The following is a 24729-nucleotide window of genomic DNA, read 5'->3' on the forward strand; positions in this document are numbered from 1 at the left end:
GACCCCTTTTTGGCCCCAAAATATAACAGTTTTACATAATTGTTAAAATGTAAACTTTTAGTGATTTATTGGACAGTTGAATGCTTCTGCTACATAAATATGGGCTGTTTTTCACAATACAACGCACAAATATCGGGTTGTAGCTCCATTTAGTCATGCTAAATTACTGAAATCTTCAAAATTCTAGCATTTTAGTTAAATTTGTTACAGTTTCTGTGTAAAACGAAAGTGGCCGCATACATGTTCATCCTTAATATTGAAATGTAAGTTGTATTTTATGATAATACATAACATATATAAAGGTTGTGGATGAACACAGATGCGGCCACTTTCATTTTTGACAAAAAGCATCTTTCAAGTGATATTTTTCAGCATATTTGGTAGATTGTCCATATTTGAGCTTGAATCGGATCGTTTTTCATGACTAAATCAGTTAAAATCTTTCACATAAACTAATTGAATCAAGTCAAATAAACACTGAAGTGTTTAAAACGTTGTCAAAATCTTTCGTCAGATGAAACTGAAATTTGAGGCCAAAATGAGTCCTTACTGTACGGAATTAACATACATACATTTTGATAAAAAGTTGTCAATTCAGAAAATGATCATATGGTAAAAATTTATGATGTTGTTGATTTTCACCTATTATATATAAGGTTGGTTAATTTGAGCTTAAACCAGTGAAGTGAAATCATATTAGATTAAAAACTTGTTTACTGTAATTTGTTCTATATTTTCCATCATTCTTTCTAATAAATGATTAATCATCATATAAAATTCCCACCAATAAAATATTCATCTGATGTCATATGATACATGAAGGCAAGTTAACTAGGACATCCATTTACTTTAAATAAGAGATAAAGTTTTTTTATTCATTAGATCTTACCAAAATACTGTCACAAAAAATGGCAAGAGATGTGTTTAATTCACAAACAAAACTTAAACAAACCAAGATATATTTCGGCAGTATGATTTCAACAGTGACCAAATCGTAAAGAGTTGTTATTTTTCGGACAGATTTTTATTGCATGTATTTTTATGTACATTTTTGTCATTCCACTGATATAGAAAGCAAACACTATTTAAACCATGTACGGCATTCGTGTACATTTTGTACCAGCCATACATTTTAGCATCCTGTTCAGTGGTTGGTTTTTCGTTATTTATAATAATATGTTACCATTAGACATAAGTTTTGCAGATTTTTAATAATCTATTGTATATATAATTCAGATAACTTTAGGCTTAAATATTGTGTAGAAACTCATCTTATATTCAGTCTGGTTAAAGATCTTAATAATTATTTTTTATAATTTTACGTTTACTTGTGCCAAATATTTTTGGTCATAAGTTTGAAATTTGTCCATGTATATATGGCATTTTGTAAAAGACATGTGCAACTCATAAATTTCAAAATTTCCACTGATTATTTGGTTAAAAACTTTTTGAAAATGTTTATTTTTCTATTTTTCTTCCTGTGAAAATAACATAAAAATTAAGTTTGTGTTCCATAAATATTTTTTAATGTTACTTAATACTAAATAAAATATACAGCAAGTTAAATGGTAGGGTAAGTAAAATATCACTTCTGACTTTAATTAGACTTTAATCAGCACTTGCAATATTGTGAATTATTGTAAATACGGGTAAGTATGAACAGAGTAAAAGTGTTGGCAATAGTAGCCAAAAGCAGGAGAAAACAAATACAAACTTGATTAGGGACTTTCGGAAATTGATTTTCCTTTAAGTTCAGTATTTTTTTGTGATTTTACTTTTTTTTAGCAAATAATTTCAAAAACATTGAGACAATAATAATCTACACTTTGTAGAGAAATATAAAACATAAACCCTATTCAAAATTAAATTAAAATGTGAAAAGTTTGGAAATATATCTCTTGAATAAAGTATTCTAATTCTGTCTTATATTCTGAATATAAAAATAAGAAGATGTGGTACGACTTCCAGTGAGACAATTATCCACCAGAGAATAAATGACGTAGATGTAAGAAAATAAATGTCTATTTTGAAATCTTTTATAAATATATCATATTTAACAGCAGCAGAGAAATTAGTTCATCTTTTGAACTGGTCAAACACTTCACAGATAAATCAATAAACCGATAAATAAGAGACATTTCAGTATAGGGCTGTAATCAATTGCTTTCTTTATTATATCACTTTTATATTTTCTTCTATTTTTCAGTTCCTGTAACCTAACTTTATATATGATTAAAAAGAAGTAAAGTACAAACGGGAAAAAATGATGGATTGGTGATTGTTTTCCACCACATCAGCCATCAGCACAAAAAGGTTATATTGCTGCGATAAAGTGAAATAAAACTGAAAAACCATAGACAAAAAATAACTGCAATATGTTACAGTCCTCAACATGTCTCGCTTAATTCCAGGTGTATGGGGCTCTTTCTTTAAATTCCAAAGAGAAAGATGATTTATAATTTTAATAAAACTTTCTGAATTATCTGAGTGGTAGCAGATTGACATGCAACACCTGTTTAAAGAGTCTTGCAATGATACAGATAAGCCAAAAGTAACTCCATTATATCTTAATAACAAGCCTCTAAGCCAGTTTGACACAAAATACAGATTTTATCAACCCTGAAAATTTAATGTAAATAACTGTAAGTATTTGATGAATACAAGTTATAACATAATAAAATTCGGTTTATTTTTAAATAAAAAAACATTAAAATTTTCACACGTTTCAATGAGCAATAAGGTTAACATAAATACACCATTCAAACATTTTTAAATTTTAGAAAAGAAAAAAAATTTAATCGACCAGAAAATTGCACGGTTACTGAATTTTACACCTCTTTTATTGATATCATACTAAATATATACAAGTCTAATTTGAAAACAACATTCAAACCTATGATTGTTAAAACCTATGATTGCATTGGATTAGCTAGATACTAAATATATATATCTATTCAAATAAGTAAGAGATTAGAATATTAAAAGTCACATAAAAACAAAGCAAAAATAATACAAAACCTGAATAATCTGCAGTAAATTGACCGAATTTTCTTACCTTCTTGAAAAACTTTCTGGCAGCTGGTCAGACTATACTTAGATCCAAAGATAACATAGCACCTACAACAATCAGAGCAATCATTTAGACATTATATAACTGATACAGTCTCAAGGCTTCCTACAAGATATGGTCATTTCAGCCTTTTTTATCATTAATACAAGGTCACCATTGGTTGTTTATATAATATCACACAATGTGATCATGTTCATAACAAGGCTATCAGACTGCATATAGCAATAAACCACCATATGTTGTACTGAAACCAAAACTTTTTTCTTCCACTAGATTGTATGCAAATTTGACAACGTAGGCTGACCAATGGGAATTGTGATATGATACAAGTAACGTATTTGTATAATACCAGTGACACATGTTTTACAGATATCTTATAATCATTCATGTTTTTGTATCTATTGAGAAAACATCCTTCATCTAAATGTGATGGGATTTCAAACCAATGGTCAAGGGACCACTTCATTGTTAGACTTGTCTCTTCTGTGGCTGCAAGATACATTTATGAAATTGATACTTCTAATCAATCATAATGAACTTTTAATACTCTCTTTTAAAAAGTTTTCCCTTATTCTATTTTGAATTTCTCAAACTTTTTTCCTCTTCTTTAATTTTTCCATCTAAAATTTATTTTTGCCATCCCCCTTACTGACCACAAGGTCATACTGAGCTAGTGATAAATATAAACAGAAACAAACAAAGTATTAAAACCATTTCCTAAAACCACTTAGTAGTTATTGATAATCCTATACTGAAAATGGTGGATCATAATACTTAAATCATGCAGGGAGATTATATTGATATTCCTGGTCATTAAATCATAATAGCTCACACAGACTAGGAGCAGTTAGAAAACAATCCTATGTATGTCAGATATGTCTCAATTCTAGAACTCTGTCCATACAAACAATATTGAAGTATTTATCAGGTTTTTTTTAACATGTTTTGACTTCCAGTTTGTCTGTAAGGAGTTCTCAAATCTCAGTACAAATGGCTTGTGAAGGTACCTATGCACTTAGGTAAAAATAAAATGAGAATTAAAGAACTGGTCTTGGGTAACTATAACACCATTTAAAGGGGAAAAGCTTTCAATTTGTAGTAATCTATTGCAATTGTCTTTTCTGTACACATATAGATATGATCATATCTGTACACATATAGATATGATCATTTTCTGTACACAAATAGATATGATCATTTTCTGTACACATATAGATATGATCATTTTCTGTACACATATAGATATGATCATTTTCTGTACACATATATATATGATCATTTTCTGTACACATATACAAAAAGATCGCAAGCTGTAACCCAGCAAAAAGAATTTAAATTGTGATATCATATTTGGTGAAAAGAGCTTAAAATCCTTAAATTTTCTAGTTTATCATTAGAAAACCCTTTTCCAGAACATGTTTTGCTTTATTTTGTGTTTGTTTCAGCATAAAAGACTCAAAGATGTTTTCTTGACTCAATCAAATTGTCCATAGTTCCTTAATACTAAAATTGCTTAGAAAGCTTAATTATTTCCATCAAACAGAATAAACTGAACAAATAATATTTCTATATGTTGCTCTTAGTTTTAACAAGAGTTGAATTCATTTTATCAAGTTTTATTGTACCAATTTTGGTCGATTTCAAAATTATATTCTACATTCTATACCAGTTTATATTAAGTTTCAAATTACATTAATACTTCAATAATATATTTATAACATTTGAAATATTTCCCAAGCTGTGTTTGATGTTTTAATTTTACAACATTTTATCAAACAAAATACCATAAGAGGTGTTCATGATACTAGATCCGACAGAATCAATCTGATAAGAATAAAACCAATGCTAGTCTAATGTACTTTTCTAAGCCTTATTAAATTTACATAACAAATAATGCTTCAAACCTAAGACTAGGTAAAAATCCATTTCATTACAATTATTCATAGTTGACATTTTTTTTTTAAATATCCCTACGGCAACAGACTGCTGGCACCTGATAATTCTAACATATTTTGTGTTTGTAACTTTAATCTTCATTCAGATTTACACAATTTTCTGTTTACTGCTAATTGTTGTTTACAGATGCAGTTGAAAAGAAAATCTCAAAAAAGTGAAATATTTTGTATTTAATTGTAAATGTTGAGACATATTTTGTGCAATTTTCCCCATCAAAACTGGGGGCTTTTTATACATGTATGTAACAACTCTGCCCAGCAAAACTGGGGCCTATTTATATGTAACAACTCTGCACAACAAAACTGAGGACTGTTTACATGTAACAACTCTACCCAGCAAAACTGAGGACCATTCACATGTAACAACTCTGCCCAGCAAAACTGGGGCCTATTTACATGTAACATCTCTGCCCAGCAAAACTGAGGACCATTTACATGTAACAACTCTGCCCAGTAAAACTGACGACCATTTAAATGAAACAGCTCTGCCCAGCAAAACTGAGGACCATTTACATGTAACATCTCTGCCCAGCAAAACTGAGGACCATTCACATGTAACAACTCTGCCCAGCAAAACTGGGGACCATTTACATGTAACAACTCTGCTACAGTTTTGTACCTTATTTTTTATGACAAAGAAATACTTGATGGGGGTTACTGCTTATACATGTCACATTTCTACTTATTATTAACAGCTGCCCAATATTATTGTCTGTGATAATTATGTCTGATGACTCTGCCAACTAACCAAGAAAACTATTACTTTAACTAAGCGACAATAATATAAATAGAAAATGTTCCAGAAAAATCCCCTAAAAATAAAAATTGTCTTTGACTTTGGTTTCAAAACTTTTGTCCTTTTATAAACATTGTTAGTTTAACTTTGATTGTTAAAATTGTCTCATTTAAAATAAAAACATTTATCAATAAGGTTGTTACTCAAAGGAACATAAGAAAAATAAAAAGTACAAGTACGGTACTTTCAAAAGATAAACACATTGTATTAATTGTTAAAGTACAAGTACGGTACTTTCAAAAGACAAACACATTGTATTAATTGTTAAAGTACAAGTACGGTACTTTCAAAAGATAAACACATTGTATTAATTGTTAAAGTACAAGTACGGTACTTTCAAAAGACAAACACATTGTATTAATTGTTAAAGTACAAGTACGGTACTTTCAAAAGACAAACACATTGTATTAATTGTTAAAGTACAAGTACGGTACTTTCAAAAGATAAACACATTGTATTAATTGTTAAAGTACAAGTACGGTACTTTCAAAAGACAAACACATTGTATTAATTGTTAAAGTACAAGTACGGTACTTTCAAAAGATAAACACATTGTATTAATTGTTAAAGTACAAGTACGGTACTTTCAAAAGATAAACACATTGTATTAATTGTTAAAGTACAAAACATTTTATGATTAAAGCTGAATTATGTGGCTTTTATATTTCTATTTAATTCTAAGGTTGTTAAAGTTTAATTAAATTGGTCAATGTTTAAGACATCTAAATTTTTCTCCACAGTGCTGCCCCATGGCCCCTAATCAATTCCAGAAAGAGTTCTCACAACCGCCAGGACATTGCAATTTATTTTTGCTTTTAACGGAATGCAGTGTCAATTGAAAAATATTTCAGTAACAATGGCCATGAAAATGTTATTAATATCAGGTTCATCATAGTTTTAAACTTATAATGAAAATAAATGTTTTTGACAAAGAATTAATTAGAAAAACAACCGGCTCAAAAAAAAAATTGTCAACATTCCGTCAATGGATTCAGATCTTTAGCAGTGGGTTGTTATTTAAGTAATGATACATTAGAAAATAATACTTAAGATCAGCATCACATTACAATGTATAATTTGGAATATGAAGAAGTGTTAATATTCTCCTGGTTAACCAAGACTTGTGAACGTTTTATTCTGTTGAATACACCTACAGGATTATGAAAGAATTTAAATTTCCTAAATTTATTTTTCTATTTTACAGATTTTTCTTCAAATTAGCCCCATAAAAACTATGATACTATATATTACTGACAGAAGAGCAAGTGTTACTGCATCTTATTAAAATAATTGACTGACATTTCATGACCACTTCATCTACTACATCAAATATAACTTTTCTCAGGCTACTACATATTTACAAGAAGAAGGAAGAAAAACTTATCTAATGCACTTATATATGTTTACTTAAAATTTAGTAAAATGACACAGACACTTGTCTCTGAATTTCCCCCCCTATATACATGTACCATAAAATAAGGTATACAGGGGGGAAAACCCAGAAACAAGTGCCTGTGTAAAATTCCTGGAGATTTCAGCAAAGATTTTTTGGTAAAAAAATTGAAGACTATAAAATGGTTAGGCAGCTTTTTTTGATAAAAGACAATCTAAATAAAAGTAAATCTCTGCACTCCATAATTTTTATGCTTGGTCGTTTCAAATTTAGATTGGTTAGAACATTGTTAAAAATATGCAAAAGTTATGAAAATACACAAGAATTTGTCCTTAATTGACACTACTTTTGAATTATAAGTTAGAAAATATAATCCAAAAGGTGCTTGTGCAAATTGACCTTATAAATGATATGTACAAATTGTAAAAAAAAAATCAACTTCAGTTGTCATTAGATAATTTCATAATTCTCCTATTTTTAATGATTTCAGATAATTTCTTAAATAATGATTTCAAATAATTTTTAATTGATTGTTCAATTTTTAGGATTTGAAATCATTTCCTCAGCGTTCATTTTTTTTCTGATTCAAATAATTTGTAATTTGTCAATTTTAATGTTTTAAAATATATTAACTGAATAACTCTCATATCACAAATATGAAAATAGTGGATCAAAATTGATCTAATGTATTTTTAAATTTAGCATTGTTTATTTAATTCATAAAGATTCTTTGGAGTCTATGGTATCGTGAGAAATGGTTAGACACAAAGCCACAGAACTGTCTGTAAACCATATAAGGATCATCGTTACACGTAAATACCAATCCCGTTATTTTCATTCCTCATTGAAAATAAAGCTATAAATTATTACACAACCTGTTAAGATGTTAACCAACTTATTAAATCGAGACAAAAGAAAACATTTCAGTGCAGTATTCCCATCATTTGTGACTTTATTTTAGGTATTGTCAGACAATTTCAGACAATTTTGTTATTGTAATTGAGAAGATTCCCACTTGCATGCAATTGACATAATCTGATCATGGAAACAAGAGCTTCCCACTTGATGCAATTGTCAATTAAATATGGAAGTGTCTAAATGAATAAAGCTATGTTAATATTGTTAGAGTTTGAGAAAACATAATTTTTTTAACTAAATTACTTTTATACTAAACGAATTATATTGTACCGAAGAAATATTTTCAATTCCATGTATGGTCATACAGACATGCTGGGTTAGTTAGTGTTCATTTTCTTCAGAAAACTCAGAAATATATTTGTGTCAACAGAGATTTTGAAACAATCAAATCTGAGCAAAAATAATTAAAGACATATAATTAGGTCAATGACGTATGAAATGTAGGTCAGATTGACACACATTTCTTCTAATTGATGAGTCTGAAAGGAGAGCAATAACTGAAACCTTAAACCAAGTTACAATCATTTACTGTCATTTCAGACTTTTTTACAATGTTTTTATTACTGTAGATTCAGAAATTATTGCTGTAGTTTTTTTATTATTGTGAAAAATGCGACAGAGTTGTGAACGCAATGATGTAAACTAGCATTCTGATATATTTTATAAAGTAAAAATCGCATTTATTGATTAAGTCTTAAATGACAAAATTGCAATAAAAATGCATGCCATAATTTCCGAATTTACAGTATTGAGAAAATTTAAATTGCAGCAAAATAGGTTTTGCAAGAATGAAAACTTAAATTTCTATTTAAAACAGCTTTATTTGTTAACAGCATTCCCTGGAATTGTAATAATTTATAAACTTACATTTTATTTCATTTTCCAACAATCAACAACGTCAAAAATAAATGCACACAAACATTTTGAATTTACTAAGTAGATGTAGAATACCAGTTTTAATAATAGGATGCATACATAAAAGTTTCAATTTAACTGTCAACTACCAGTACGAATTCTTTGATTAACAAAAGATTTAGTTTTTAAATTCTTTTTGTAACTTTATAAACCATTATAAATATTTAACAAATTTGGTTCACAAAATCTCCTGTTAAACCGTAAGCTGACCATGTGTCTAAATAAATTGAATGAATTCATGGTGCCAAGAATTACAACCTTTATATGATTAAAATTTGACCAATATTTAAAGAGTAATTCCTAAGGTAAACTTGTAATTTTTTTAATGAAAAGAAAATAATTTCAAGAGTTTGTTCATACATATCCAAATTATTCAAGTAACTTCTTTGCTCTACTTGTTTTGTGACTTTTTCTCCTGCTGTGTCCTGACCCCAAAGATCTGAAGGTCAAGCATGATGCCCTGCATTCTTCAGGTTAAGCATTCATGAGTACTATGACTGTCAATCATTATACACCAAGATGTCATTAAATAAGTTTATATCTTGCATTTATAATGCTTTCAGATTTTAACAAAATCAGCTTTAAAACACCCTCCCCCTCCTAAATTTTATTCTCTCATCAGTGCATCTAATACGGTACTTACGTTCTAATGCAGAAGGTTACCTATGTTATTGGTTATCTATTTGCCATCTTCTGAATTTGTAAGTTCCGTGTTCATGTAACATACATCCTATATAAAGTTTAGTATTTTACCATTAAACTATCTTTAGCCACCTCTAAGTAATAATTTATCAATGATATTTTTATTTAGGTTTACCTGTACATGAATGTTTATCCTCCAGACCAATCATTTACATTTTCTCTGACCTAGAAAAAAAACACAAAAATTTCCATAAGTTCAAGTACTTTATGTATATCAACAGAAAATCCTCTTATGGGGATTTTTATTTCTTTTTTATTCCTAGCAACTATCAAATATATTTATATTAGCAGCAAAAAGCAAGTTTAGCAACTTGAAAATATTTGACTGTCTTTCTTTGATTCATAAAATTTATTTTGACCAGACCCAGGTATTTTTCTTGTATTTTTTCATAAAATGGGATCTAAAATCTTATATATCCATCAATATTAAAAGACAATAACAAACAGCACATAATAATCAGGTCTGTTACAATAAACAATATAAGTGTCTTTACCCTATTACAAGCTAAAAATCAACATTTATCTACTCAACTTGTCAATCAAAAAAAATCATTTTATTGCTATAAGGAGATATTTACTTTTCCCTTTGGTATTGTTCAACATTTTATGAATTTTTATTCTGGCGAAAAGGAAATTGTCTTATTTTCCATCAAACAATATTTCCTTCTTATCTGACTCAAGTTGTATATGGGCGAAAAAGAAATTGACCAACAATATTTCCCTCTTCACTGACTTGAGTAAGTCGTTATTGGATATTTCATTCAATTATCAATATTTCATCTACAACCTATAGCATACTGTTAGGCTATGATACAAGTATATGTTAAAGCAAACAAAGAAAATTTGCAAGGAAAATTAATTCCAGTTAGTAGTAAACTACAGAAAAAATTAGCTCTTTTCTAGATTCTTACTCTTGATCCTGAAGAAACTTCTGTACAAATTTCCTTGACATTCCATGAAGTTTTGAAAAGTTTGTAAATGATTTGAAAACAGAAACCATTGCGTTTACTCAAAAAAACAACTTAGTTCCTTTATCAGTAAAATCTGATTGATTAATTGATCATTGCTGGTAAAAACAAAACTGTTAAAGTTTCTGTAGATTCTATTTTTATCATGTTTATTATGAAGAAGCTTTGTCTGATTTCAATAAAATTCTATAAAGAGTGGAGAAGATTTGAGAGTTATTGATGTCTAATAGGACTTTAAACAAAGCCTTCTTTATTTATTCATATTGGTCATTGAAGCTCCTTTTACAGAAAGACCGTGTGGCATTTCAATCTATACCATGAAACCAGATTTTATTAACAGAATTCATAACTATTTCACTAAGAGCAAATGTCATAGTGCTGACTTCTTTTGAAGTGTTGGAATTAAAGACTATTATTTTTCTATCCCAAATATCTATGCAGGATATCTGAAATAATCATACATGAACAAAAAATTCAGAAAAAATACAGAAAAATGCTTCACATCCATATTTAATTTTTTGTTCACTGTGTACAATGAGTAAAGATACATCTTGTTATTGAAGACAACTTGAGAGACTATGGTTTGTTTTTTTGCTCTTAGGTCAGGTTGTTGTCTCTTTGACACATTCCCCATTTCCATTCTCAATTTTAAAGTACAGTAGTTCTAGTGACATCAGCTAAGCTAGAGCAATATTTGCACTGACCCTTCCACAAAATTAAATTATCAGACTGGATCCAGACATCTATGATTGAACAGTAAACTAGTAATTAGTCTGTCTTATTGTGAAATAGTCTAGTAGGTTAAGTCTGTACCATCAAACCAAGATTGATTAGTTGGATATATACTGAACATTCAGATTTCACACCATTTTCAAGAAAAAAAACATCCCACAAACAAAAATTAAACTTCTCATTATATATTGTGTGTGTAATCATGGTAACATATATATCTTAATTATTTTTATGTGATTTCAAATTATTTGTGAAGGAAAATCACTAAAGAAATTATAAATTCAAATTTTATAATTGTATTCTACGCAATCTGTCACATTTTTAAGCATTAAAAAGCTGATGAAACTGACTATTTGTCGTTTAATTATCATGATCATATACAAGCTTTTGTATTTGATGCACCTAAACATTTCATGTATTTACCTTCCAAATCTTATTTTGCAACTTTTTAGGCATTCCAAAACATAAATTCCTACCAATTTCATAATGTAATTATTTTCTCACACAAACAGGGATAATTTTGTTATCATATTAAAACAAGTTCAAAGGTTGTTTGAAAAAATAAAATTGACAGTGTGATAGTCCAAGGATTGTTTTGACTGATTATCATGCCATTTACAATACACAACTATAAAGTATATATTTGGTAATATTGACAATGTGAGATGTAGTTTGGTAAAACAGAGTAATAACCTGCTTTTTATTTTAAGAACCATTCTAACATTTAAAACAAGCCAAATATAACTACAATACATGTTTTTGATTCCAAAACAAAATGTATAACAAATATAAAAAAGAAGATGTGGTATGATTGCCAATGAGACAACTACCCACAAAAGACCAAAATGACACAAACATTAACAATTATAGGTCACCGTACGGCATTCAACAATGAGCAAAGCCCATACCACATATAGTCAGCTTTAGAAGGCCCCGATAAGACAATGTAAAACAATTCAAGTGAGAAAACTAACGGCCTTATCTATGTAAAAAAAATGAACGAAAAACAAATATGTAACACATAAACAAACGACAACCACTGAATTACAGGCTCCTGACTTGGGACAGGCACATACAAAGTATTTCTGTACAATATGTATGAATTTAACCCCTCACCTCTTGAGAAACAAGTAAAATGCTGGCACATTTATTGTAAGAAACTCTTTCTTTCTTAACAGTTCAAAATACGAGTAAGCTTTGAAGGACGTTAAGCAACCAACAATGGGACACTTGACATGTACTATTATTTCTTTTTTTCACATGAGTAAATGTATTACAATTCTTAGCGGGATATACCATCCTAAACCAACTTATAAAGAAAATCTATTTTAAGTCACACTGCTAACAGTGACCTTGACTTGTTGCCCTTTATATCAACAAGTTTTTCCTCTTCCCTTTATCATGTAATGATGGACAACAGGATGACCTGAGTGGATTCCAAAAAAATGTGTTTATTATATTCCTTTACCAAGTGGTTTGTCCAAAAAATATTTATGTAATACTTGCCACTGACAAAAACAACAACATTATTGGTTGTTACTGCCAGCATAGCAGTTTCTCTAAAACAATTAGAGAACTGATCTTAGATTAGCATTTAAAATGTAGTGAACAATTAAACTCTCTAAACATTTTTAACAAATGTACAATTAAAAAAATAAGTACTAAGGAGAGATTAAAATATGACCCTGGATATTTCCTGCTTCTCTGCTAATCACATGAGCATTGAAAAGTTAGACCAAAGACTGGTCAGAAAAATATCATCTAAACATGAACATCGTTTAACTATTCAATTCAATTCAATATTTTATTGGAAAGAGCACAATAGAGGCGTGATCCAAATACAGACAATTATAATATTAAAACAACATATAAATGAAATAAAGATTCATGTAACAAGTCATGAGCCAATTCTATGTATACAAATACATTATAGACTGATATTGATACCATGTATATATTTCAGTATTATTATAGATTTTCGTATATTTACTTAAAACACACAATACAAGATATTTATATATATATATGTATATGCACAAACTACTGTAAAAGATTATTATCTGATGAAACGGTATGGTGGTCTCTCAAATCAAGAGCTTCTTCAATATACATACAAATAGATTTTAATTCCTTTTCAGACATAGGATTTAACATTTTGGTAAAATTTTCATCCAAATTATTTGAATTAATATCATTTATTTTATATTTAGATCTAATGTTTTTATATTGCGGACATTCAATCAAGAAATGAATCTCATTTTCAATTTTTTCTGTGCAAAATTTACAAAATCTCTCATTAGATGGTATTTTTGGTCTTGCATACCTCCCAGTTTCTATTGCTAATGAGTGTGCACTTATTCTTATTATATACTATTAGAAATGGTAGCCATGCTTAAACCATTTGTTTACATAAAATGTAGTCAAATATTTGTCAACATTGCGACGTGAACAAATATTTTTGGTAACCCACAAGTTTCTTTAAAATATTCTTTTTCATAACTTGAAAAAAAGAAGTTCGGTTGTATATAAAAATCAACACTTAAGGCAATACACATATATATATAATAAGTCGGTCAGTAGTATAAACATGGAACATGCTGCTCACGTTACATATCGAGAAAATATGTGTATTTCATCTTGTTTTAGATGCATACGACTAAAAGCGCAGCAGTTTTGCAATGATAACAAATTAAACTTTAAGAATACAACTTACTGAATGCAACAGCTACATTAAAGTCATCTGTTTACGTAATATTCGCTTTCAATTTGCCTTTTATTGTAGAATCTTTGAAACTGACTGCTCGCACTTGTTATGGTGTCATGCGTGTTGACCTAGTAAATAACTTTTCCACGCCTGCGCCGTTTGTAAAAATGTAAATAAGGTCAAGGCTGAATTGCAATACACAGATGATCAAAGAGAGATAATTCAATGTTTATTGAACAAGATTTGTAAAATTCATCAAATATTCCATTAAAAAAAAACAAAAGGATTTTTATAGTAGCAAATACTATAAATGTCATTGAAAAAAAGAACTATGTAAATAATTAAAGAAGTCTCAGTCTACATGTAAAAGGAAAAAGAACATGGATTAGCATAGAGACATAGATTTATTTTTAAATATTCAAACTGTAAAAAAAAAGCCCTTGGTTAATACCGAGGGGCTTTCTATACTTTGTTGATCTTAGTTGTATGTGTTATACTATACTCTGATACTTAGTATAGACTGTCCCATTTTTATAGCATAGACATTAGACATTAGACATTATTTTATTTTCCAATCATGGGACTTGTCAGGCAAGATACAAAACATCATAATACAATGATTATATAAACATTAGTGAAATACACAATAAGTAATACACAAATAATAAATTGATAATATGAGCAATGGAGGATATAATTATAGTAAGAGACATTGAGTGCAATGAGGCCGATTTAATATTAAAAGGATATGATATTAAGTTTATTTTAAAATACGTAAAAACTAAAAAATAGCAAAAATAGAACCGGGAATATAGTATCTCCATCTGCAGTAGTTCTCCTCATGACCAGTGCACAGTAGTGAGGGACTTCATCACAACAATGCAAAGGTCATCAAGGGGGGATCCTTCAGAACTAGCTACAGATACACGAGATTACTCCAATAGTGATTCTCCTCATGACTAATGCACAATAGCAAGGGTTAACATTGCTACTGGACAATATTCATCAAGGGACGGTGCTCTAGAACTCACTATGGAGAAAATATAAAGTTCAAATTACAAGTAGTAGAGGGAAATAAATCCCAGTAAAACTTTTCATATTTCTTAATGAACATGCATAATTCTGATAATAAATTCTCATCTTATAGCATATAATATATCTATATCAGAAATAAATATTAAATCACAGCATTAAAGACCTGATTGTCTTGACAGCTAAAAATGTATGGATTTTTGATGACTTTGTAGTAAAGAAGATTAAAGAAAGGTTTGGAATTTTAAGGCAAACTAAGTTGCATCAAGGAATTGTATATTCAAAAGGAATGAAATTCTTTCGTTGCATCTCTATCAGAGTGAAACTTTTCACATGATGTTAAATAATAGAATTTATCTTCAACAAGCCATAGTAAGCATTTGTTTTGCAAATTCTTTCATTTCATTAGATATTAGAAAAAAACGGCCAATTCAATTTGAAGCTTATGGCCAGTTTATTGGCACACAGTGGCAAATAGTGTATGCATATTCAAATCGAAAATAAATTAGAAATAAAAGAAACAACAATAGGCAGGTTCTGTATTAGAGGAGTCGAGGATTAAAGTCGGAGAAATTTATATTGCCACGGGAAATGAGGGTATTTTGGATAGGGAAAGAAATTAAGCCTTATAGCAGGTCACCTACGGATCTCTCAAAGAGTTGTTGCAAAAGCCTTAATTTGTACACCCTGTACAGCCGCACAGACGCCCCACTTTGCCGAAGGTTTTACTGTCGGTTAGAAGAAGATTAGTGGTGACCATACTTCTATTCCCAGTAACCATTTGGGCCCGCGGCTCTATAAAGAACATAACTGTAAAAATTGGGATGTGATACATCGGTTTTAATAAGAATTTCGCAGACACTGCCAAATTTCTTACTCCGATTGTCAATCATATAAACTAGTCTACAAAAGACTCGATCCACAAGTTTAAACTCAAATTTATCATAAAAAGTATGATAAATTGTAAAAACTGTTAAGTTATCTAAAGAAAAACATTTATTTACAAAGCAAATGCATATGTTCAAAAGAATCTGCCCAAATAAGAAAGTTAGAAAATGCTGAGTTATTGTACAGATAGATCAAAATTATTTTCCGGAAAATGATGACCGTGAAAAGTCGACACTTGAATATAAGGATTAAGTATTCAAATATCTACCAAGGCATTCAAAATTTTAAGCAGAACATATTTAAGTTTTAACATCGATTTGTTCTTTAGAAAATGCGGTTTTTAGAGAAAAAAAAATATTGAATTTGTGCCTTAAATCAATGGTTTTGATAAGAAAATAACACTCTGTAAAAAATAGACCGAAAGAGCAATTATTAACATTGGTATAAACAGTGGCGGATCCAGTATTTTTCATAAGTGGGGGCCCACTGACTGTCTAAGAGGGGTCCGCTTCACTGAGGCATGCTTCAGTGATTCTCAATATAATCAACCATTTTTTTCCCCAAAAAGGGGGGACCGGGCCCCCTGAATACCACACAAAATACACTGCTAGTACCGTTTCTTTTGTTGACTAGTATACAAATGTATATAATCTTAATATGTGACAACTTTACGACAGACGTTTGCCGTCTAAACCGCACTGTACAGGGCTAACAACATAATTTTTATATATTAGCAAAACAATATTGAATCATTCGGCGATAAATTTACTTAAGCAGAGTCGCAGAGTAAATGCATCAATGAAAACTATTCGTAAGCCGTGGAATATCGTATCAACTATGAAAGATATATACTACCATACGCTTTTGGAATTTGGCTACATAAAAATGGAGTCAAAGTTCACAATTGGAAAGCTGAAATCGTCATTTTTTTGTAGACTTTTGATATCAACCGACCGCCATTGTTAATTTCTAGATGTAAATCAAGATATTAGAATGACAAACTGTTTCTGATGTTTACTTTATTTTAAGTTCAATGTAATTTATGAGTTCAACAATTATTGATCAGAAAGTACCAACAAAGATGACAACTACAAAATTTACCCATCCTTGGATCAATACCAACATCAAGCGTCTAATAAGAAGGGAAAACAAGGCACACAAGAAATCAAGGAAAACAAAGAAAAAGAGAGACCGAGATAGATATAAATACCTCCAACAACAAACACAAATGGAAATAAGAAAAGCACACAAAGAATATATGAATGACATCATTAGGCTCAGTTACACTGAGAAACAGAAAAGATTTTGGTCATTCTTGAAGAGCAAAGGACAGGACTCAGTTGGAGTTGCACCACTCAAAAACAAGGAAGACTTCCTTTAAAGCGACAGCCATAGTAAAGCCAATATCTTAAATGACCCATTTTGCTCGGTTTTCACAAAAGAAGATGGCAGCACTATTCCCGATAAAGGTCCTAGTAACATCAATACAATGAATGACATCATAGTAACTGAAAATGGGGTATTCAAACTGTTAAAAAAACCTTAACACCAGCAAAGCAGCAGGACCAGATGAAATACCAACCAAAATACTGCAAATAACTGCTGCAGAATTATAACCAAGTCTGACAAGAATCTTTCAGTTTTCACTTGATACAGGAGATGTTCCACAAGATCGGAGAGATGCCAACATAGTGCCACTATACAAGAAAGGGGATACTCACCTAGCGGCCGCTTTCGTCCAGTCTCCCTTACTCCATCACTTGTAAGCTGTTGGGGCATATGGTTTTCAACAGCATAATGAAACATTTTGATCAACAAAATATACTCTGTGACAACCAACATGGTTTTAGGAAACGCAGATCATGTGAAAGTCAGCTTATCATCACCATCGATCGTATAGCCAACTACCTTTCAAATGGAACCCAGATTGACATCATACTCCTGGATTTTGAAAAGGCATTTGACAAGGTTCCTCATTCAAGACTGCTGTACAAACTCCAATTTTATGGAGTAAGGGGCCGGACAAACTTCTGGATCAGTTCATTCCTATCAAACAGGAAACAACTGGTAGTATTGGAAGGGGATAGATCTCAACAAGACGATGTTCTGTCAGGAGTGTCACAGGGCACATTACTAGGTCCTTTATTGTTCCTAACATACATCAATGACATGCCCGGATATACTCGATCAGATGTCCGCCTCTTTGCTGATGACAGTCTACTGTACAGGGAAATTAGTAACAACAAAGATACAGAACAACTTCAGAAAGACCTTGAAGCACTAGAAAATTGGGAAAAAACATGGATGATGAGATTCAATCCAACAAAATGCAATGTTATCCGCATACCACCAAAGAACAAAGAACCTATACAATACCCATACACTCTACATGGACACATACTCGAACCAGTAGATAGTGCCAAGTACTTGGGAGTTTCAATATCAAACAATCTCTCATGGAACAAACATATCCAGAGTGTTACAGCAAAGGGTAACCGAACACTTGGGTTTGTCAAACGAAACCTTCAAGAATGTACAAGGAAAGTAAAGGCTGCTGGCTATACAACACTCGTGCGACCTGTCATAGAGTATGCTTCTACTATATGGGACCCAACCAACCAAGCAAGCATCAACACACTAGAACTTATACAGAGGAGAGCTGCTAGATTTGTCTATAATGACTACACATCACGCACACCAGGGTGCGTCACTACAATGTTAGAAGATCTTAAATGGGACACATTACAGACAAGACGCCGTGACAACAGGATATGCATGCTCTATCGTATCCAGAATGAGCTGATAGACATCAACAAGAGTATTTACCTCAAAGGTGGCGACAATAGAACTCGTGGAGGACACAAGTTTTACCAACAGAGGGTCACCAGTGATGTCTACAGGAACTCCTTCTTTCCTGAAGCGGGATCAGTTTAAGATTTTCGCTCAGGGCTACAGACAACACACTAATACCAGACTGGACGATTGTACATTATTTAACCGTAACAACCTGATTTTATTGTAAATACTGTATATAGCCTTAGGGGACTAGACATGTAATGCCACCATGCGTAGTCCCGCAGAGTTTAAACGTTTCATTCAAGGAGCCCAACTCTTATATGGAAGAAGAAGAAGAAGAACATAGTCACCAAACTTAAAATCATTTAGTGAGAGGACATCATCTGTATAGCGGAAGTTGAAGTTAAAGGAAACTGCTAATGTCTTTCAATCTTTATAAGAAACTCTTGCTGCAAGAGTCTTGTTTGAAGCTAGCTTCGTATGAACAAAGAAACAAGTCGAAAAAAGAGGAGCGCAGTTGGTTCTCGTGAGAATGGTGATTGTTGATTAAAAATCCAGTACTCCAAACGTTGTCAATCAAGAAATCAATCATCTTGATAATTTCAGTTTCAGAGAGATAATTTTTTGTTGAATCAGAGAAAAAATTTAATTATAAGTTAGAGTTATCCCTCACATATACAAGATACTTGCATCTACGTTGGTCATTACTTTATATGGCTGAAACAAAGCAGGACCATTTTTTTTTTCAATTTGTCTTTTTAGTTTGGAATATGCACTACCTGTGTAAAAGGATTTTTTTACCAGTTGTAGGCATATTTTCTTGAAAACTATAATAGAATGATAGAAAATATAATAAGCAAAAACGCCTCATGACTGAACATATCTTGGCGGAGTATACTGCCCTTTAATGTCGATGTTTGAGTAATTTTAGTGTTTTTATGAGTAATAAATGGACAGAAATTGTAAACAGCAAACATTATTAATGTTAGTTAACTAGATCTATAAAAAAAAAACCTAAATAACGAAATCCATCAATAATCTGAACAACTCAGTAGAATATATAACAAACTATAAAAAGAAATAAAAATTGCCAATAATATAATAGTTATATCCTTTTAACTAGATAGTGTTTTTGCCATTCTTTTCAAAACTGTGAAAGATAGGTACTACTGTTATCAGTAAAAGTTATAAGAACACAAAAGACAAAACAAACAATGTAAAACATATCACTTGGTACGGTGAAAAAAACAATGTTAAACATATCACTTGGTACGGTGAAGAAACAATGTAAAACATATCACTTGGTACGGTGAAGAAACAAACTATAACATATCACTTGGTACGGTGAAGAAACAATGTAAAACATATGACTTGGAACAGTGAAGAAACAATGTAAAACATATGACTTGGTACGTTGAAGAAACAATGTAAAACATATTACTTGGTACAGTGAAGAAACAATGTAAAACATATGACTTGGTACAGTGAAGAAACAATTTAAAACATATTACTTGGTACAGTGAAGAAACAATGTAAAACATTTCACTTGGTATAGTAAAGAAACAATCTAGAACATACGACTTGGTACAGTAAAGAAACAATCTTAAACATATGACTTGGTACGGTGAAGAAACAAACTATAACATATCACTTGGTACGGTGAAAAAACAATGTAAAACATATCACTTGGTACGGTGAAGAAACAATGTAAAACACATCACTTGGTACGGTGAAGAAACAAACTATAACATATCACTTGGTACGTTGAAGAAACAAACTTTAACAAATCACTTGGAACGATGAAGAAACAATGTAAAACATATGACTTGGTACGGTGAAGAAACAATGTAAAACATATCACTTGGTACGGTAAAGAAACAATGTAAAACATATGACTTGGTACGGTGAAGAAACAATGTAAAACATATGACTTGGTACGGTGAAGAAACAATGGTAAACATATCACTTGGTACGGTGAAGAAACAATGTAAAACATATCACTTGATACGGTGCAGAAACAATGTAAAACATATCACTTGGTACAGTGAAGAAACAATGTTAAACATATGACTTGGTACGGTGAAGAAACAATGTAAAACATATCACTTGGTACGGTGAAGAAACAATGTAAAACATATCTCTTGGTACGGTGAAGAAACAATGTAAAACATATCACTTGATACGGTGAAGAAACAATGTAAAACATATCACTTGGTACGGTGAAGAAACAAACTATAACATATCACTTGGTACAGTGAAGAAACAATGTAAAACATATCACTTGGTATGGTGAAGAAACAATGTAAAACATATGACTTGGTACGTTGAAGAAACAATGTAAACATATCACTTGGTACGGTGAAGAAACAAACTATAACATATCACTTGGTACAGTGAAGAAACAATGTAAAACATATCACTTGGTACGGTGAAGAAACAATGTAAAACATATCACTTGGTACGGTGAAGAAACAATGTAAAACATATCACTTGATACGATGAAAAAACAATGCAAATCATATCACTTGGTACGGTGGAGAAGCAAACTATAACATATCACTTGGTACGGTGAAGAAACAATCTAGAGCATATCACTAGGTACGGTGAAGAAACAATGAAAAACATATCACTTGGTACGGTGAAGAAACAATGTAAAACATATCTCTTTGTACGGTGAAGAAACAATCTAGAGCATATCACTTGGTACGGTGAAGAAACAAACTATAACATATCACTTGGTACTGTGAAGAAACAATGTAAAACATATCACTTGATACGGTGAAGAAACAATCTAGAGCATATCACTTGGTACTGTGAAGAAACAATGTAAAACATATCACTTGGTATGGTGAAGAAACAATGTAAAACACATCACTTGGTACGGTGAAGAAAAAAACTATAACATATCACTTGGTAAGGTGAAGAAACAAACTATAACATATCACTTGGTACGGTGAAGAAACAATGTAAAACACATCACTTGGTACGGTGAAGAAACAAACTAAAACATATCACTTGGTACGGTGAAGAAACAATGTAAAACACATCACTTGGTACGGTGAAGAAACAAACTAAAACATATCACTTGGTACGGTGAAGAAACAATGTGAAACACATGACTTAGTACAGTGAAGAAACAAACTATAACATATCACTTGGTACGGTGAAGAAATAATGTAAAACACATCACTTGGTACGGTGAAGAAACAAACTAAAACATATCACTTGGTACGGTGAAGAAACAATCTAAAACATATGAATTGGTACAGTGAAGAAACAAACTAGAACATATGATTTGGTACAGTAAATAAACAATCTAGAACATATGACTTGGTACAGTGAAGAAACAATTTAGAACATACGACTTGGTACAGTGAAGAAACAATCTAGAACATACGACTGGGTACAATGAAGAAACAATCTATAACACATGGCTTGGTACAGTGAAGGAAAAATGTAAAACATATGAATTGGTACAGTAAATAAACAATCTAGAACATATGACTTGGTACAGTGAAGAAACAACCTAGAACATATGACTTGGTACAGTGAAGAAACAATCTAGAACACATGAATTAGTACAGTGAAGAAACAATCTAGAACATACGACTGGGACAATGAAGAAACAATCTAGAACACATGAATTAGTACAGTGAAGAAACAATTTAGGACATACGACTTGGTACAGTGAAGAAACAATCTAGAACATATGACTTGGTACAGTGAAGAAACAATCTAGAACATATGACTTGGTACAGTGAAGAAACAATATACAACTTATGACTTGGTACAGTGAAGAAACAAAGTAGCACATATGACTTTGTACAGTGGAAAAAAATATAGAAAGATGACTTGGTATATTGAAGAAACAAACTAAAACATATGATTTGGTACAGTGAATAAACAATTTAGAACACATGACTTGGTACAAAGAAGAAACAATCTAGAACATACGTCTTGGTACAGTAAAGAAACAATCTAGAACGTATGACTTGGTAAAGCAAAGAAACAATCTTAACATATGACTTGGTACAGTGAAGAAACAAACTAAAACATATGATTTGTTACAGTGAGAAACAATTTAGAACATATGAATTGGTAAAGCAAAGGAACAAATTAGGACATATGACTTGGTACAGTGAAAAATCAATCTAGAACACATGACTTGGTACAAACAAGAAACAATGTAGAACACATGACTTGGTTCAAACAAGAAACAATCTAGAACGTATGACTTGGTACAGTTAAGAAACAATCTAGAACTTATGACTTGGTAAAGCAAAGAAACAATCTTAACATATGACTTGGTACAGTGAAGAAACAAACTAAAACATGTGACTTGGTACAGTGAATAAACAATTTAGAACATATGAATTGGTAAAGCAAAGAAACAATCTAGAACATACGACTTGGTACAGTGGATTATCAACTGAGAAGATATGACTTGGTACAGCAAAGAAACAAACTAGAACATATGACTTGGTACATTGAGGAATCAACTGAGAACATATGACTTGGAACAGCAAAGAAACAAACTAGAACATATGACTTGGTAAAGCAAAGAAACAATCTAAACCTTATGATTTAGTACAAATTCAATGAAGAAACAAACTAGAACATATGACTTGGTACAATGAAGAAACAGCCTAGAACATATGACTTGGTTCAGTGAAGAAACAACCTAGAACATATAACTTGGTACAGTGAAGAAACAACCTAGAACATATGACTTGGTACAGTGAAGAAACAAACTAAAACATATGATTTGGTACAGTGAATAAACAATTTAGAACATATGAATTGGTAAAGCAAAGAAACAATCTAGAACATACGACTTGGTACAGTGAATGATCAACTGAGAACATATGACTTGGTACAATGAAGAAACAACCTAGAACATATGACTTGGTACAGTGAAGAAACAACCTAGAACATATGACTTGGTACAATGAAGAAACAATCTAGAACACATCACTTAGTACAGTGAAGAAACAAACTAGAACATATAACTTGGTACAATGAAGAAACAAACTAGAACATATGACTTGGTACAATGAAGAAACAACATAGAACATATGACTTGGTTCAGTGAAGAAACAACCTAGAACATATAACTTGGTACAGTGAAGAAACAACCTAGAACATATGACTTGGTTCAGTGAAGAAACAAACTAGAACATATGACTTGGTACAATGAAGAAACAATCTAGAACATATGACTTGGTACAATGAAGAAACAACCTAGAATATATGACTTGGTACAGAGAAGAAACAATCTAGAACATATGACTTGGTACAGTGAAGAAACAATCTACAACATATGACTTGGTACAGTGAAGAAACAAACTAGAACATACGACTTGGTACAGTGAAGAAAAAATCTAGAACATATGCCTTGGTACAGTGAAGAAAAATTCTAGAACATATGAATTGGTACAGTATAGTATACGACAGAGAAACAATATAGAACATATGACGTGGTATAGCGAAGAATCAATGTAGACCACATTGGCAAAGTGGAGGACAGGTATTTGAATTTTATAAATCGTCCTGGTTACCAGATATATACCAATGCTTATATATAAAGAATGCAGAGAACCAGAGGTGGGTTTATGGGGAGCATAATGCTCCCTGGTACCCCTTTTGTTGGCAAAGTTTGTTGGTTATTTAAGGAGTCATTGAACCAAGACTGTGATGAACCCCTTCTTAGGCAATCATTGGGCCTCCACTTATGAAAATTCTGGATCCGCCACGATGATAAAAAATCATAATAAGATTAAAAAACGTAAAAAAATATATATGTTTCTCATGTTAGAAGTATGAGACAAGTGGATATCGTAGAAAAATCAGTAAAAATGTA

The 24729-nt window shown here is 31.1% G+C and overlaps 1 protein-coding gene across 3 annotated transcripts in view; it reads right to left on the reverse strand.

The window, feature by feature from the left end:
• The window catches only part of LOC134716331 (C-X-C chemokine receptor type 1-like), a 30875-nt gene extending 16593 nt beyond the window's left edge, over positions 1-14282 (reverse strand). For 2 of the 3 annotated variants that reach the window (XM_063579250.1, XM_063579252.1), the window contains exons 1-3: positions 14163-14282; positions 9865-9914; positions 3056-3117 (exon numbers count right to left, since the gene is read on the reverse strand). The gene's annotated coding sequence lies outside the window, so the exon portion shown is untranslated. Of the gene's footprint in view, positions 1-3055; positions 3118-9690; positions 9821-9864; positions 9915-14162 lie in introns of those variants that run through there. The other variant, XM_063579251.1, reaches the window with a different exon arrangement.
• Between the last annotated feature and the right edge of the window lie 10447 nt (positions 14283-24729).

Source organism: Mytilus trossulus, chromosome 4, assembly GCF_036588685.1.
Source record: "Mytilus trossulus isolate FHL-02 chromosome 4, PNRI_Mtr1.1.1.hap1, whole genome shotgun sequence".
Taxonomy (NCBI): domain Eukaryota; kingdom Metazoa; phylum Mollusca; class Bivalvia; order Mytilida; family Mytilidae; genus Mytilus; species Mytilus trossulus.